General features: G+C 39.9%; 1 long non-coding RNA gene across 2 annotated transcripts in view; it reads left to right on the forward strand.

Moving 5' to 3' along the window:
* Positions 1-4,015: 4,015 nt before the first annotated feature.
* LOC148334843 (uncharacterized) overlaps positions 4,016-18,741 on the forward strand; it is a 31,486-nt gene continuing 16,760 nt past the window's right edge. For both annotated transcript variants that reach the window (XR_015844109.1, XR_015844108.1), the window contains exons 1-2: positions 4,016-4,066; positions 4,392-4,479. This is a non-coding gene — a long non-coding RNA (uncharacterized LOC148334843). The remainder of the gene's footprint in view (positions 4,067-4,391; positions 4,480-18,741) is intronic.

Raw genomic sequence — 18,741 nt, forward strand, 5'->3', positions numbered from 1 at the left:
CGCTCCCTCTCACGTGTTCCCTGCCTCTGCCGTGGACTCCTCACTATCTCTTCATTATTGCGCTCAAATCAGATCTGATGTTCTTTCTCCACCGCTGATTTTCTTCATCATCTCACACGCCGTGTGTGTCCGGCCACTTCTCCTCCTCATTTGTGTTTGTCGCTTTGCAGATGCTGCGTGGAAAGCACGTTGGCATTCGTAAATATTCCGTATGGCTGCTCGAGGCCGCTATCTGCATTTTATCACTTTATTGAGAAGAAACTTTTGAAATAGTTTTGCAGGTTGGGGTTGTGAAAAATGGGCGTTTGGCTCCAATGCAATGTGCTCAGTAAAAAAAAACAAAAAACAAAAAAAAAAGTTGTTCCGATTTTGTTGTTGTGGATTTTGTAGTATGATAAGATTTCTCATTGTCTGACTGACATTTTACCAAGTACACAAATGAAATGAGATCCAAAAAAAAAGAGAAGAGAAAGCCGACGATGTTCATTCATTTTGGTTACATACTATAAAACCCGAAATGAATCTTACTCTCTGTATGACGTGGTTGGCAGGCGCTCTTCTGATCACTTCCCTCTGATGTTTATTTATTTTTTTAAATCGGAATGAATTTTCACAGTCAGGCAAATTCATTCAATATCTTGTCACCTGTGACTTTTATGCCACTAGAGTGGTGAACGGAAATAAGCTTCTACATCCATGACGTGATACCTGCTGAGAAAAGAGGTACTTGAAAGCATGACTTTGAAACTTCCGTGGCCATCACGCATTCGTGAACTCAAGCTTCACAAATGGATTTCTTCTTTGTCTTCCTTTAAAAATACCCCGTGACAATTTTAAACATAAATTCACATGATTACGTGCGGAACTTTCCTCTCCGAGCACACATGACTGAACTGATTAAAAGCATGAGAATTATTTATATAAAATTAATAAATAGGTTAGTGATTATGAAGTTAAAAAAATCTAAATCAAAGTCATAAAAAGTAGATAAAAACACAAAATCCATTGAGACATTGGCTGCACATCACATATTTGAGTACTTTTCGAGGAAGAGAATGGGTCCGTGACCCAATTTCCCATTCCCAAATTGTCAATTATCCACCAGCAACTACATTAATTATAGATCATATTACGTTTTGGGGGTAGATTTAAATGAATTATACACGAAACTACGAGCGGTCCTAATGGGCTAATATAGACTGCATGCAATTAACGAGCGTAAAGGTTTTACATGTCGTTTGCTTTAACTGCGGCACAGGCTAGTCAAAAAGCTATTTGTTACATTTGCTATAATAACGCACTTCATTGCTGCTATGCTATCGCAAAGTACTGTTTTTTCATGTCAGTGGCGGGCCGTGCATTTCAGTAGACACTTACGCACTACTGAGTGAGTGTTGGACGACTTAGCTTTTCTTGAAAGGTTCGTCTTGAAAATGGCCTCGCAAGTCTATCTGCAATTAAATTCCTCCTTAGGCCATTGTGGTTTATAAAAACCAGAATATATTTTAGATTTTTGAACAATCGCCAGTTACGACTTTCTGGTGTGTTGATTCTGCGTAGCGCTGCCCCCTCACAAGTGAGTATCCAATCGCAAAACACGTTCATCACCTTCAGCGTAAGGCCAGCGAGAAGGCTCACTGAAACCAACTTGTGATCTGATTGGCTATCGCAAATGTCTATCAACTGTAAAAGCGCCCTTGAGACACAGAACAGACGCCGGCACGATTGTATCTGAAGGCCTCGGACGAATAGTGCTTGCGCCTGGTATTATGAAATCTGCCCGGCAACACGAGCTAGCTGAATTCTGATTGGATAAAGAAACTACTCTGCCATCAAATACGTTAAAGCTGTTTCAAATACATTTTGGTTTCCTTCACGAGAGCAGCAAATTAGAAAGATAATGATACATTAACTCCTGATTTCACGTCATTCTGCGTTACGTAAACAGCATCTGATAAATAAAATAAGCTCTTTAAAAATACAATGGAAAGGTTTGACTTACTGCGATTACGATTACTTCTGATTCACTTCGAAGTATAGGATGGTATTCATTCTCCAGTGTAGAAGGTCTCGCCTTTGCAGTCACACGAGTGGATTATCTCAGCGGGATAGCTGTCATCGAAACTGTATGCTGTTCGTGACGCAGAGCCGCTGCTGACAGGCCAAATAGCAAAATGTCAAAGGTTAAAGCTACAGAGGCCAGAACGTGAATGCCTTCTTGACACATGGACAGACTTGCATATTTCAGGGAGAAATCATGTAGACACTTTTCATTTTACGCTACTGGGACATTTTGGAACGTTTGATGGTCCCTTTTTCATACCGTCAGTGACAAATGATGAGTTTTGCGGCTGGTGAGACACTGGTGTGCTCTGGTTGGCTCCCTTCTTTTGGGCACGTCTGTCTGCCTCACCGTTTTTATTTGTCTATTAAATGTGTCTGGGCACTTTAGAATGTCCAAAAATGGTGATCAATTGGCATCAATATGTTCAATTGAAAATATAGAATTTAGAACTAGTCCCGTATCTTATTTCCCTCTGCCTAATAGCATAGCCGCCACAAGTAGGTAACCGATAAATATCAGCGTTTACACTCTCCCACTGCAAATCTCTGCGAGTTTCATAGTCGCTTTGAAAATAAATTGATGCCCATACACCACTTGAGAAAAATACATTCATATGTTACATTCATAATGGCCAGCAATAGAGCAGTAAATATGGAAAGAAGAACGAAAAATAATAGCCAATTTAGCCTTGTCTTTTTAAATCAACATCTTGACATTTAAGATTTGGCCCAGGCGAATTCTTATCTCTTGGCACTTGTTATGTTGTGAATGGGGAGAAGTTTCACTTTCCTTTAAGATGGCTTGTTAGCGCTGGAGAATGCCTCATTGAAACCAAACAGGCATATGCGAAGCAATCCGGTTTGAAGCCGTAAAGGAAATAAAAGGGGGACGAAGATGAACGATGGGTCGCCGAGAGTGTGCTCCCTCCATTTTCTCTCCGCCGTTGCTTGCCATGGTGAAAGCGGATAATGAGGAGAGCCGAAGAAGGCCATGGGAGCGAGGAAGGGACACGCGTGGGGATGGAATGGATGAATGGTCAGACTACTTGTAAGATGTTAGAGAGTGTGTGCACAGAAAAAAAAAACAGCCAAAGAAGGGCTAGGTCATCGCTTATTAAAATGACAGACGTTCCTCTGTGTTTTGACGGTGAGGCATCTTGATTGTATGAGAAATGTTTTTGATGTGTGCGTAGCGACCATCTGTTGCGTGCGTTCGTGTGTGCGTGAGTACTGTTTCTGCAAGCCAGCATTTCAGTTTAATACTGAAAGCGGTCTTTTGTTGGAGATACTGTTGAAGGGAGTGAAAGACAGAATGAAGCATATTTACTCTATTCAAACATTCAGATGGAATGAAAGTGAAAATTTCAATTTGTCCGTGTCTGACTTGCCTGAAGGACAAACTCTTTTCATTGGGTGCACGCGCATACGCGCGCGGTCACGCGCTTATTCATGCGCTACACGCCCTCATCCAACGCATACCGAGCGCACACGCACGCGCACGCGTTCCAGACACAGTGATGAAAGCGAGGCAGACTTGAGTCTCTGCGGTAAATCTGCATGCTGCAGCTAAACTAATAACGCAAACTTTATTTAACCGTAATAACTATTGAAATCCTGTTGGGGAGAAAGTGCTTCTTCAGGATATGAAAGTGTAACTGTTTCACAAGGAACCATCGACTTCACGCTGGTACATTTGATGCTCAATTGTCTAACCTAATAACACAGTGTGAAGTCTTAATTCAATGCGGAGGTCCTGTGAATGTGGCAACTTTTACTTTTGTTGGCTGAACTCGTTCAGGTTTTATCTTCCATCACAAGCTGGCATGTAGCCTTTTCTTTTAAATTTCCGTTTGATCTATGTCTTTATCGCCGCTGTCTGTGCACCCGTGAGCTTGCCTCCCCCTTGAATGCACATCTGACCTTCCGTTTTCCTCGTTTCTCTTTCATGAAGATGTCGCACCCTCAGCTACGTTGATTAATCATCTGTATCTAGGCCGCGCAGGTAAGTTGTGTTTTTGTTGAAAGCATTTTATTCATGAGATCACTCACTCTCTACCAGGAATTTATTGTACTGTATGGTTTTTATTTTTATTTTTATTTTTTTTGCATTTAATTTAATTTCATGAAATTTTATGCGAATACTCACAGTCAAGCAGTTTAAAGTGGAGGAATGTGTCATGCACATTTCTAAAAGGAACCCATTTCTTACCTTCTCGTCTGTATACAATGACATCAGGCGCAAAGTTTTAGGCCTGTACAGGGTTGGAATGGGTGCCAAAACCATCAGCAAAAGAATTGAACTTTTTTTTTTTTTTTTTTTGAAACAGGAAATAACAGAAAATGACCATCATTTGCCCTCGATCTGGAGCTCCACGCAAGATCCAGCCTTGTGGAGCGAGGATGTTCACGAGAAAGGTAAGCGAGCATCTGAAAGCACGCAACAGGAACTTGTTAATAAGCTGAAGGCAATGAGGACCTCAGTCACCTCAAAAATTTATATTTTGTGCCATAATGGACTGCATATATTACAGAGCCCTCTAGGTAACCTTGCTCAAGGGGAGAGTTTGCGGTTGAAAAACAAACTAAAAAAAAAAAAACCCCAAAAAGCCCACGATATTAAAACCCAGTTTCAGATGTAGGCCTTCACTCAACACAACTTCTTGCCATCAGTGTGAAATTATTAAACTTTGGAAGTCGACTAGTATCTCGAAAACTATTTGAAAATGAAAAGAGAAGAAAAAAAAACACAATTATCTCAATTAAAATTGGAGATTTGTGCTCATAAAAATAATTGCCAACACAAAGTTTCATCCTTTGTGATCACAATAAGAAAAGAAACTATTCACTTCATTTTAAATGAAAACAGAGATTCTAAAAACATTCCCGTACAATATGTTTTTAATTAAAAAGAAGACACAATGTAATGTTCTGTATTTTCCGCTGAAGAGCCTTCAAGTACCCCCAGGGGTGCGAGTACTCCCATTTGAGTTGAATGCCACTCGAGTAGCTCTTAACCAATCAGATGACGGAAAAGGGCTGACGTCATCCAAGGCCTGCAAGAAGCCCTTGTATTTTGAATTTGACACAAAAAAAAATAAAAAAGCTCTTGGGTTGTTTTCATTGTACGGGAGCCTCTGAAGGTCTTGAGAAGTTTACATTGCCATAGCAACACAGAGATGAAATCTGATTGGACAAAATAACACATGACAACCCACAAACGATTTTAAACTGCGCAGCCAGAATACTCGCGATTAAATGGAGATAAAAGGCCATTGGAAATAAACGTATACAATATTTTACAAATTTTACAATTTTTTTTCACAATCACAAGTTGAAACATATTAAAAGGCGCTATCTCGGTTGCAGGTGCTATTTCGGTTTTTAACACATAAATATGAATCACCGCATTGACCGCCGTCAAGCTTGGAAGAAAATGTCAGACTTTTCCCTCCTAACAGAACAAGAGGGGGTTGAAAGTATCGGGATGTAAATGGGGAAAAATTGATTCTTTGTTGCAGTCACATCACAGTTTGTCTAACTGAGTTGCGTCCAAAATGTTCTTCCTGCGGAGGCCGACCCCAGAAGCCAGACCTTTCGAAAAGATTGGAATTCAATAAATGTGTAGTTTTATTCTGAGATAATTGCATTACCAGCATCAGAATGTTACTTGCAAATCAAAACCTAGTACTCTTTCTGACAAATGCTCAATTTAGTGGCATGACTTTAAAGTAAAAAAAAAAAAATAAGTTGGCCTTCTACTTATTACGCTCGGCGATCACCAATTCGCAAGCATTATCATTGCAGGAATTTTTAAAGCTATGAGTCGCGTACTCATGCTTGTTTGCAAATGCTTGCCAAGGACTTTGGTTATTGCTGTCATCAAAATGCCGAAGAAATGCCAAATAAATCATTAAACACCTAATTGGGACACTGACGCCACACACTTTTATATCATCGGAACATCCTGTCTTGATCCTGTTACGAGTTGAATCAGATTTAACGTGCAATCGTTTTAGGCGGTTTATTATCCAACAAAGCAGGCCTGAGTGACACTTTTTTTTTTTTTTAATCCTCAGTGTGTTTATTTCCATCCATCTTTGTTCTTTGCAGGTGTGAGCATTATTTTATCGGTTGTCTGGTCCCATAATGTTTTAGGTAGTTAAGGGTGTGTAGTTCAAGAGGAATAAGTTGGTTGCAGAAGGATTTGTTTGGGTTGTGGAACAAGTGGATTCTTAAAACCCTTTGTCTTACGTTTCGGTAACATTTCGTCGACGTTGAAATGCAAAACACGCTCTTGGGGGGAAATAGCTTGACAGCTTTGTTTCACACGATGCCACAGACAGGACCAAGTGTGTCGGGTATTTGAGCATCTGTTAAACAATTTTTTGCGTGTGTTACGTTTCAGTAAAGAGATCTTTCCGACTTTGGGTCTTAAATCTGCACGTTGATTGTGGTCTTATTAAGCCAGACATGCCACGATTATGAACATTTGATTTGAAGTTGTATGCGTCTATTGATGAAAAGTTTGGTCTGTTTTATGTGGTAAAAATGTATACTCTCAGTGAGTGCCATGAGTTGCGTCCAGATTTATAGATTTTCTTTCAATTTATTTTTTACAAACATGTTATACTTTACAACTAAGTATGGTTTATTGTGTCAGTTGAGGAATATGGTTTTGATAACACGGACTTCTGCCCCTCATCTGGAGGTATTAGAATCTGCTTTGTAATATTTTCCATGGACTGCCGGGAAGAAAGTACATTTTTTTTGGAATCTGGTTGTATCTGTTGTAAATGTAACAAAATAAATCGAGTTTAAAAACAATTAACGTTATACCAACAGTCAGACGTGGTGGTGATCCTGCTTTGTTATTTCAGGACCTGGACGACAAGCTGCGATTGATGGAATCTTGAATTTTATGACAGGAAAGTCTAGAGCAGGCGTGGGCAAACTACGGCTCGGGGGGCCATATGCGGCCCGTTAAACGTTTTAATCCGGCCCACCGAACTTGAAAAATATGAAATGAATAGACCTTGTTAATGATTTATTTTCTAAATACTGTGCTGTGTCAAAGACAGATATATTGTTGTAATGCTTTTGTTCACTTTCATTTAAAATTAAATGTATTTTTTTTTTCCTCTCATATTTTTGTTACGATAAAAGCTAGGAGGCAATCACTGGTTTCTGTAGACTCATCATGAGGTGACCAAGCGGAATCACTGAAATCTGTGACATAAATTCAAAGACTTTTAAAATGCAAACAATATTAGTTGGCATATGTCGGTGTGAGAGTATGTAAATAGTTTGTGTATTTTTAATCATGTTTTTTATACACTATTTGTATCAATGATAATTACACACACACTCACAGACACGCACATCATTGCTTCAGCACACATGCGCACACCCACACGCTTGTTTTAAGTTTCACTTTCCATAGGTTTCGTTTTTCTCTGAATAAAGTCCAGAGGGATGGGCGAAGGAGTCAGTGAGAGTGCGGGAGAGTGAACTGGCAAGACGTCTACTTCACTTCCTGGCTTCTCCTCCCATCGCGATGGAGAAAAGACAAAACCTTCCCTGGTTATTCCTCTGGTTCTCTGCATTTAATTCAGTCTAATGAAGGCGTCAGGACCTTTTAAACCTGACATTTATTGGTGCCGGTCAACCCGGGAGCCACACCCGGACGGGCGAACGTCGCTGGATATTTCGGGGGCCAACGAATCTGACGTCAGCGCTTCACCATTTGAAAGCGGGTCCCTGAGCTGCGGCGCGGCCGTCCGCCCGGATGTCGGTTCCCTGTCGGACCAGGCGGATCCGGAGGAAGCCAGGTATTGTTTTTCAAATTATTTTGTGCCACCATTTTAAAATTTAAAATATTAACACAATTCGTAAGGGGTGATTTATGTGAGTAAGGAAGCGCGCGCCGGCCGTTTTGCAGTAGTTCGGTCGAAAAGAAAAGAAACTGGATCGTGCTCGTCTAAGGAGTTATAGAAAAATTATTAGGTCATAACTCATTGCGCTGAAGAGAAACTGGGTTTCTCGGGAGACTAGATCTCCCCTACGGAGGGTACGGTAGCATAAAAGAACGTCCTGAGGTACGTCTAAACCACGATCGTGTTGTTTAGGGAGTTACAAAAAGAAGAAATTAGGTCGTAACTCGTTCAAACCGACATCACGGTAGCATCGATTAAAAGTTCCTCGGTGTCGATAAATAGAAATTATCGACGACTTAGAGGTCTACTCACAATTTCACATTGAAATTTAGGGAATAATAAGGCATTATTTTTGGTGGTTTTTATTATTTTTATTTGAATATTCTTTGTAGCTGCGCAGCTGTGTGTGTGTGTGGGTGTATGAGGACAAAGAGCATACGTGGGTGAGTGTGCGTGCGTGCGTGCGCGTGTGTGTGTGTGTGGGTTTGGAGAAGTAGCTGACCAGACAACAGCAAAAGAAGAGGTCTGGCTGGGCCAAGCCTGAAGGATCAGGTTTCAGGGTAGTGAGAGAAGAATTTGCAGAGAAGCTGAAGAGAAAAAAAAAAAAAAAAAAAAAAAAACCCGCACACACAACACCAGATGTGGAATGATCATTTTGCTGTATGCAAAGTGAGTGAATGGTGTGATTGGGGATTACAAATACCATTTGGTATTTTATCTTGTATAATGCAATAAGGGTTATAAACAGGAATAGTATTTGAGAATGACAGAGAAGGTTGTAAAAGAAGGGGGAGGGGGGTGCAAATGCCCCCTACATCCTGAATTACCCCCACCTCCACATTATCAGGTAACGCCACATAGAATGAGAACTAGATCAGACAGAACTGCATCGATAAGACAAAAAACCCCAATAAAAGATAGATAAACCAAAAAAGCGCTCACCTCAATGTGTTGCGTGTATAAGTGGCAGTGTGCATTTGTGGCAGAGGCTGCATTGGCCCTATAGGGCTGCACACACATAATTATGAGCGATATTAGTTGAATTAAAGGACTTATTATGGGCAAAAGATAAAGATGGATTGTGTTGCTGTTATTACTAACATGTTATTCTTGTTTGAAGTTGTTCAGTGTTGAGAACTGTGTGTGTCGTTTTGTGGGCCCGTGTATATGTCTGTGTGTCTGTCTGAGTGTCTGTCTGTGTGTCTAAATGTCAGGGAGAGTGATCAAAGTGGTTGGAATTATGCTAAAAGGATTGATGAAGTAGAGATAAAATGGAATCAAGGATTAGTAACCAACAAAAGGCTACTTATGAGTGACGAGATCTTATTGAGAAAAATAATTCCCAAATTTACAAAAGAAATTAATAAAGAAGATGATTTGAGGAGATAAATTCATTTAAATTTGAAATTAAATAAAATAACTTATACAACGGGATAGGCTTAAAAGAAAAGAGAGAAATAGCCTGATGTGCGTTTTCTGAAAAATAAAGAAATTGAACCCAGACGCCTAGGCTGGTTTAAAAAGATGAGTGAAGATAAGGAAGTTCATAAAAAAAAAACAGGATCTTGATAAAATTCAGTATTTAGACTCATGGAAAGCTGAACATGGTTTTAATGGTCAGTTAAAAACACGAAAAATAGCCGCATTGCAGAAATCAATCATAGCAAAGACAAAGAAAGACCACAAAAAGATGAAGAAAAATGGCTTTGAGGAAACAGAATATTGGATGAGGGTAGCCTTAAAAAGAGAAGAGGGTGACAAGAAACAGAAAAGATGAGACATTTGGGCAATACAAAGTGAGAATGACAGCTGTGTTTCAAAACCACAGCGGGCTGCAGGAAGATGGTGATGTGGATGGGGCATTTCAACAGCAGTTGAAGAATGCTTTACATGCAGGATCAAGAGAGGAAATTCATAAGTGGGTAAATAAACATTACATTTGCCTGCCAACAGGTACCCTGGAGGAGTATGTAAATCACGCCCTCCATGCTGAGAAGATAGAAAATAAAAAGAAACAGAGGTCTATAGACATTTTTTATCAAAATAAAGGTCAGAAAGTCCCTTATCAAGGTGGAAGAGGCTGAGACGAGGACGCCTTCCCACCGGAGATGATATTTGTTACAATTGTGGCAGATCAGGACACTTTGCCAGAAACTGCCGTCAACCACACAGGAAGACCACACTAAAAGAAGGCCAGATAGCAAGAAATTGCCTTGAGAAGAAGCAGCCTTCAGCATGACTAAGTTTTTAAATTAAGAGGTTCTCCTAAATTTACAAAAGATATTGGCTTTTGATTAAATGATTGAGCTGAAATAACCGTATTGGTAATGGGACACCAATTACCCTTTTTTATGTGACATTGGTGCAGATAGGATTGCTTATAATAAATCAATTTCAAATGATAGGGCAAGTGACAAAGGGGCCATAGTCAGATTTGCAAGGGGAAAAATGGAACAGAGTAACAGAATTAGAACCTGTGTGGTTGAGGGACCCAGAAGGCCACTGAGTTGGTTGCATGAATTGAAATTAGTTTTATTTTTACAGAATAATGAGAGCCCAAGTTGTGCGGATGTGATTAATTTACAGAAAAAGTTTAGTGATGAGATAATTTATATTTACATGATTTAATAGACAAGATATATCATTTTGATGATGGTTTTTACTTAATTGTATACTTGCGTCTCCTTCAGAAAGGGAGAAGTAGGTGTTATGAAATTTTAACAATTGGATGAAGCTTCTGAAAGTGAACATGAGGAATTTTTGCAAAAACATAGGTGTTTCTTGATTTTTTAAATTTTGATTCGAGACATTGGTAGGTTTGAGTGGTTGTGGAAAAACTACAGTGAATTTGGAAATTAGGAGCAGACTGTGGAGAGGCTCCTGTGAGGAGGAGGATAGAAATTAGATTTTGCTTTTTGGTGAATTGAAGAAATAAATATTTTAGATTTCATATTCCAGTTGATGATGTTTATATTAAAGTAGGCCAGAGATGCAATGAAATGCAGAAATATAAATGATACAGGAAAAAATTGGCAAGGGCTATAATTTTCATTAAAGCAGAGAAGAAATTAGAAATTGCAAATAACATTGATGTGTACTTGTCCACTTTGAAGTAGAATTAACATGTTCATTTTGTGATAAGAAATTTGTGATTATGTGAAAAAGGAAAAAGAGAATTACAGGCTTTTCAAATAAAACAACCTAATTTAAATTGGCCAACTTGTAAAATGGAAAAGAAGATTCTAAATTATGCACAAAAAGCTTGAACGTGTTGAGCAGAAGGAAGGAAAAGAGAAAACATTTAAAAAAAAGAAGGAAGCAGAGAGTCTTGTGATAAACAATAACTTTTCAGGACGAAGAGAGAAGCAATAGAAGATCACATGGCGAAAGAAAAAAACTAACATAAAAAGTGTGTGTAGAAGGACTTCTACATCAACATGCGTTTTGCTTATTAGGCCGTGATACACTGACAATTGGACTTTAATATCAGAATCAATAAGCAAGGGCGAATTTAAACAAGAGTCAAAACTTTAAAAGGACGCATTGTCAGTGATAAGCGGGAAGAAAAATAGTAATAAATCTTTGCCAGACCACTTTTGTGTAAACACCTTCCTTGGCACTTTCATGACCTCCATTAAGTCCCTGACCTTTCATAGATAAAGTTGGAGCCCAAAGTCTCTCAGGGCTGTAATTTATGCGGCAGAGAAAGAGCCCAACAGGCTTAGGGTGAGTTTAAAACAACAGTATCATGGCCATAAAATGGGTTGTGTATGTTGGAACTTGTGGAGATACACTGCAAGATTGTATTTACAAAGCATCTTCATGCACTACCAAATTATTATTATAAGCCATTTGGGCAAACAGTGACTGCAAAAAATGGCTTCATGGACTTGTGTTGCTGCAGAAACACAGGAAAGTGAATCCATTTGCATATTAGTCACAACAATTTGGATTTCGTGGCAGAGAACCATTTAAGAGTGTGATCAAGAGCTTTCACTGCTGCTTTAAGGAATGAAAAAATGACATTCCATCACACGACATTCACATTGCACGGCGATTTAATTGTAACATTACATTAATAAGGTGCGATGCATTTAAGCCCAGCGCCATTCTTTTTCCACGCACCATTTAGAAGGCGCCACACGACTGTGGAGCCGTCCAAATTTTCACCAAACCCATGACTTGACTTTTTGACATATTTTCCTCCCGACTGGAGGAGTTAAGACGTGTAGGATTTGAAGACCAGGTGCACCTTCCAGACTGATAAGAAAGTGTCTGAGAACCAAGGTTGTAGGAAGAAATCACGCTGACTTTTATGCGATGGGAGTATTAGTAGTGCGATACCAACAGATAACTTGTAAAAGAGAGAAATTGTTAGGATAAGCAGGAAGAGCGTAGGCGGTTGTGAGCTAATTAAAATTTGGAGTTTCCCATCTTGTATGAGCTGTATGGTTACAATGTGAACTCACAGTCAAGATAAAATGTTCTTGTGTTCTGTTGATTTTGGGCGAACGGGTGCTTTAAAAATCACAAAAGATAAAAGAAAAGTTGCGCATAAAGCACGTCTAAGTAAGTATTTGTAAATTAAAAAAAATTCTGAACAGAAAATGACACGATTACGATTGAATAAAGGCTGGAGCCAAGCCATAACCCCAGAGTCAACAAAGCACAAGAGGTTTAATGAAAGCACACACACACACACACACACACACACACACACACACAGTAAATCAACTTGACAAGTTAATCTCAGGCCAGGGAAAAAGGCACCACTAATTGAACATGCACATTGGGTGGACAATGATGCAAACATTGAGTGAGACACGAGCAGACGTCGTGCCTCAACAGGGAGGAGATATCATATGGAATTGTTCCCACATACAGACTTTTCAACAAAAATTTTTTTTGGACACTGTTATTTGTTTGGGTTGCAATATTGTTTGACTATGATTGATATGTTTTCAAAATGGATCAAGTTGTTTCCAACAACACATGCTGATGCTAAAAACGATTGGGAAAAGTGTTGTGTAATCAAATTATCCTGACATTTGGAATTTCAAGAAGTGATTTGAAGTGAAAATGATGCATTTTGTGAATGATGTTGTAACAAGTGGGACAGTTGTTAAAAAATGGACTCAAAGCGTCACTGTGCATACAGTCTGCAGGACTTGTGGAACGCACTAATGGAAAAAAAAAAAAAAAAAGAGAGACAATGGCCAGACTATGTTTCAATCACAGCAATGAGGACAATGCCAGCCGAAGGAAGGACACTATCCCCTATAGACTCTCAGGTTCATCAGAACCACCAACAAAAAACATGTTTGACCGAAAAAGATGCAAAAGACGCAAATACTGGTCAAATGTGTTCTGATTTACAGAAATCACGTCCGTGTGGGAGACCAACTCTTCTTCAAGGTGTTGAAACGACTCCGTTGGGGGGAAGTGAATGCTGAGATGGCCCTCGCCAGATGATGGCGGTGACCCCGACGCTGCAAAGGTCGCGGGGCGTGGCAGCTGGATCCACCAGTTGCAGTACAAGCTTCACCGGTTTCCAGCTAAAGGCCTAGCAACGCGAATCCCTCCCCGAGTCACAATTTCGGACCACACGCACATCAGAACCACACCACCAGCCACAGATACGAATGTTGAAGCCACAGAATAAAAAGATTAGATATGGTTTGGAAATTAATGACGTACATAAAGAAATTTGAACCTTGATTGAAGAACTTAATTGCATTTAAAGTTTTAAAAATGAAACAATTATTGATGTTATGACCACTATGAAGAATTTGAAAGACACAATATATATCGGGATAATTATGGTTTTCATTTTTTGTTATGTGTAGTCTGTTTTTGTTGCATTATTTTTATGACAAAAATGATGATTAATTGCATGTTTGTTGCCCAAAAGTAACATTACAATCTGATTGATGTTGAGTATGACAAACTCGAACTGGACAATGACGAACTCGAACTGGACACTGAAACGTAAAATGAATATGGACTTGTCGCCCAAGCCCCACACACGAAGATCCGGGAGGTAAAGACGGCTGTCTCCTCCTACAGCGAGGCAAGGGGCCTGCATCGAGTCCCCCAGAGACAAGCTCTGCGTGGAGACAGTTTTGTTATTTTTCACTAGGCACATTGAAATGTATTTTTATATGTTTTATTCCCTGATGACTCATCTTAAAGCCGTATGGACATGATTTAAATCCGACAAACAGGGGGGAAATGTGAGAGTATGTAAATAGTTTGTGTATTTTTAATCATGTTTTTTATACACTATTTGTATCAATGATAATTACACACACACTCACAGACACGCACATCATTGCTTCAGCACACATGCGCACACCCACACGCTTGTTTTAAGTTTCACTTTCCATAGGTTTCGTTTTTCTCTGAATAAAGTCCAGAGGGATGGGCGAAGGAGTCAGTGAGAGTGCGGGAGAGTGAACTGGCAAGACGTCTACTTCACTTCCTGGCTTCTCCTCCCATCGCGATGGAGAAAAGACAAAACCTTCCCTGGTTATTCCTCTGGTTCTCTGCATTTAATTCAGTCTAATGAAGGCGTCAGGACCTTTTAAACCTGACAGTCGGCATTTAAAAAAAAAAAAAAAAAGCTTTTTGATCACGGGAACCAGTTGCAAGTTGACCTCATGTTGCAATATCGGTGTTGGCAAATTGTAATCTAAACTATTTATTACAATATTTTCAAGATGAAATCCTTTTTGTTTGTCATGAAACACAACACAAGACCTTTACACTTTGCAAGGCTTTGCATTTTCCCGCCTCTCCCTGAAGTTTATAGCACCCGCTTTCCCAAGATGGTCTTCCATCTGAGCACTAACTTGCAAAGTTACCAGAATCCCTTACCTTGCTCCTCCAAATATCTCACAGCCTTCATTTCCTGTCATCTCTCTCCTCTCCAATAAACATGCTGCTCCGCTCTCATGTCTCCATAAGCACATTCGTGGACTTTGCATACAATTAAGAGTTCCTAATTTAGGCATGGCTAAACATTAATTCACGAGAGAAAAGTGTCATCGGGCAGATTTTGGACTACATTTGTTTGTATGGATTACGAAAGTCTTTCAGTATGTCAGTCGTAGCGCATTGTGCACATGAAAAAGGGCCGTCCATTTGTCGGCTTGGCAATATTCTGATCAGCGGTGTTAAAAGTCCCATCGGCTGGTCAGCTAATTATAGACTGCTGGGGGCTCAGCAGCAGTTAATACTGTTCAATTAGGAATCCGAGAGACGGGGTGAAGAGAGCAGCAGAATCAATGCAAGGGAGTTGCCATCAGGATGGTGGGCCACACAAAACCAAAAAAACAAAAAAAATGGTATCATGGAAAAAGCAAAGAAGAGGAGAGATGATTTTTTTTTTTTTTGGATATAGACAGAAACGGTTCTATCTTAGTGGAGTAAGTCTTGCTGATGGCGACCTCCGGAATAATTTTTTTGTTCTTGCAACAGCCAGAGGCCCCTCCCACTGTGTGACTGTCTCTTGTCATCTTTTGAGTTTGATCGGCGCATTTGCTCTCCGCTGCTGTCACCTGTCTCACTCTTTGCCGTCTTTGCCTTTGACGCGGCCTCTGCATCGAGAACTGCAGGGGGAAAATGTTGCTATCGCTTCTACAATTTTGATCTGCGGATCAGAATGGAAAAGGGAAGAAGGATAACTCTTTATTTTTTTTATGCTTACGGTATTATTAAGAGTAGTACAGTGACACTGTCACAAATTGTTCAACCTATTTGATATTATTATGATCGCAATTGTATTGGCACGCTGGTCATTTCCACTTTGGCATTCCTGCTTCCAAAAGTGTCTCTGCACAAGTGTTGTAAGCACAGCTTCACATATTCTGTCCAACTCCACATTGCACACCAAATAAAATCAGTGTGCTGTTGTTTTGTTTTTTTTCCTGCTGGCTGATTCAATTGTCAGGGCAGGTTTGCCCAAAGCGACCGCGACATTCACCTTTTATGCGGCCGAGAGGTCGAGTCGAAGAATGCGGGGGAGGGCGGCGGTGCACTTTCTTGCAGGTTTGAGAAACACAAACAGTCCCTTCATGTCCTGAACGTTGAAATTGAATGTAATTCACAGATGTATTTTTTTAAAATTGATTTCTTTATGTGCTACATTTCAAGACACATCCAATAAGGATGTGATTACGTTAATGCCACACATGCAAAACTGGCGCCCAAATTAAACATAAGTAACTCCACCTAACGTGGAGGGAAAACTCAGCATTACTTCCGTGGCCGCTGTTGGCAATTACTTGCTTATTTAACCATCGACGCACTTCGACTGCAGCGTATTTACATCATATTTAATCGAATGTGTTGTTTGGGTTATGCGTCAGCCATCAACGTATTTTAATGAGTCGAGCTCGCAGTGGCAACGTATATTCGATCTGTGCATTTCTACTGCTCTCTCACTGGCAGTCATCCTATCAAAGTTTTCTCCACATTTGGAAGAAGTGTCATTGTGATCTGAATATGTCCTTTTTTTTTTGTATAAGTCAGTCATTTAACATGCACGGGAAATTTATATTCAAATCAATGAGGATTTAATTTGCTGCCCTTATCTTGTCCTTTATTCTATTTGTGCCATTTAAAAAAAAAAATGATCGTCTAGTAAAGGGCCAAAATTCAGCTCAGTTTAAAGGAAACAAAACGTTCTACACCCGTCAGAGAGCGTCAAAACCAGAATTGTGTTGTGCTGAGGCGGCTCTTTACCCAGCCTGAATTCTCCCACAGCTTCTCTTGACGTGTGAATAATGATCATGTGGACTATGAGGTCATTAAAATGCATCACGATGATCCAGCGTGTGATGAAAACAAACAAAAACATCCCACCGCTCAAAGTGCTCTTGTGAGGCCTTTTCACACATAATGCAGTCGTTGTTTGAGGCGCATCGAGTCACATGTACCAGAAGAGTTGTTGACAATAAGGTAGTGTTGTCGATTAAAATGTAAGATTTCTGTAAGAAGCGATATGTTGACAATTATGCACACTGAGATCAATATTAGGTCCACCTGCACACTCCAATGTGGCCCAATCCAAGAAAAAAAAAAAAAAGAAAATGTAATAGTACTGTGAGCTTAAATAAGAATGGAAAATTTTAGAGTCCCATTTTTTTCAGTGTGACTGTTTTTACATGTGGAAGGTCTAAAAAAAGCTCTTTGCAAAGTTAATAAAGCCCCATTTTTGTGATGCTCAATGAAATAATTTGGTTATACTTTTATTCTGTCATGCCCGTTTAAATGAGATTATTTCTCAATAATTTACAACTTTCAGTGTGAATTTTTCATACAAATCTTGTAATGGAACTTGATGGGTTGACATACCCTGCTTGGTTTTCCATTCATCCAGTTTCTTGTAGCTGTCTTATCCTCACTTGATTTGTGAGGCGGAGTACACCCTGAGCTGGTCACCAGCCAATTGCCGACCAAGTTTTGTACAATGCCTAAGTTGTTAATGCTTCAAATTGTGTATTTATGGTATTTATGCCTTTTAAAGGGGAAGTCAAGTCAATTTTTTTTTTTTTTTTTTACAATTATGTATCCTATGGACCCGAGCTCCTCTAAACACAAATTTCTGATCATTATTGTGTTTGTGAAATGAAAATTAAGCAACAAAATCCACTTGTTTTTATCTATCCCCAGGACGGCCATTTTGTCTTGTCAGCCACTTGCTGTCGACAGAAAATGATATCACAGTACCTAAGGGCTCTCGTAACACCCAATCACGGCTCACTTGGTTTCTAGGTTTGGTGGTGTGACGTTCAAAAGCTGAGCCCCACAGCAATTGTGATGTCATTTTCAGTCAACAGCAAGTGTCAAAATGGCCATCCCTTGAGAATAGAACACATTATTGTAAAGAACATTTTTGACTTGACCTCCCCTTTAAGTTGACAGACAGTCATTCCATATTGAGTTGAGGACCGTAAAGAGGAAGTTGTTCTGGTGCAAAGGATGACTTCCCAAAAGAACCCGAACAAAAACGTCAAAGTCGCGTTGAGGCACATTGTGTGACCTTATGTATGAAATGCGCTATTATAAATAAACCTGCCTCATATGTACCTGCATATGCTCACATCCATAGACATAAGCCTTGATTACATTGAGTGTGTGCTAGCAGTCCGCATTTCAGGTGTTGGGAGAGAGAGACAGAGAGAGAGTTGAAGAGAAAGCGTGTATGTGTGTCCGTCCTGCAATATTGTCTTCAGTCCCATGGGCTGTCGCTGAGCAAACTCAATCAACTCCCACTCACCTCTGTGGCCCTCCCTTCCACTGTCAGGACATGACCAACTTCTTCTCCGGTTTAAGAGCGAAATAGATACACACTGTGTTTGCTTGTGGTGAGCGTGTGTGGTCCACCCTGGAAAAAAAATAAAAATAAAAAAATCAGCAGATTGTTGAGCTGTAATGCCGGGTTGCCCAAATCCAATCCTTAAGAGCCCCTACTCAGCCTGTTTTGCATGTTTCCCTCCTCCAACACCCCAAATTAAAAAATCAGCTCATTAGCAAACTTTGCAGAAGCCTGATAACGATCCTGATCATTTGAATCAGATGTGTTAGAGGAGGGAAACATGTAAAACAGGCTGGATAAGAGCTCTCGAGGACCGGACTTCTCGGCATGTCGAAATTTCAATCATAATATACAGTTATGCATTTCAGGACATTTATATTCGTTGTGTGCTTCTCAAAACCGGGTGCTCTATTGTTTCGGGTC

The sequence above is a fragment of the Idiotropiscis lumnitzeri genome, chromosome 6, assembly GCF_059441095.1.
Source record: "Idiotropiscis lumnitzeri isolate Australia: NSW breed Sydney's pygmy pipehorse chromosome 6, RoL_Ilum_1.0, whole genome shotgun sequence".
Taxonomy (NCBI): Eukaryota; Metazoa; Chordata; class Actinopteri; order Syngnathiformes; family Syngnathidae; genus Idiotropiscis; species Idiotropiscis lumnitzeri.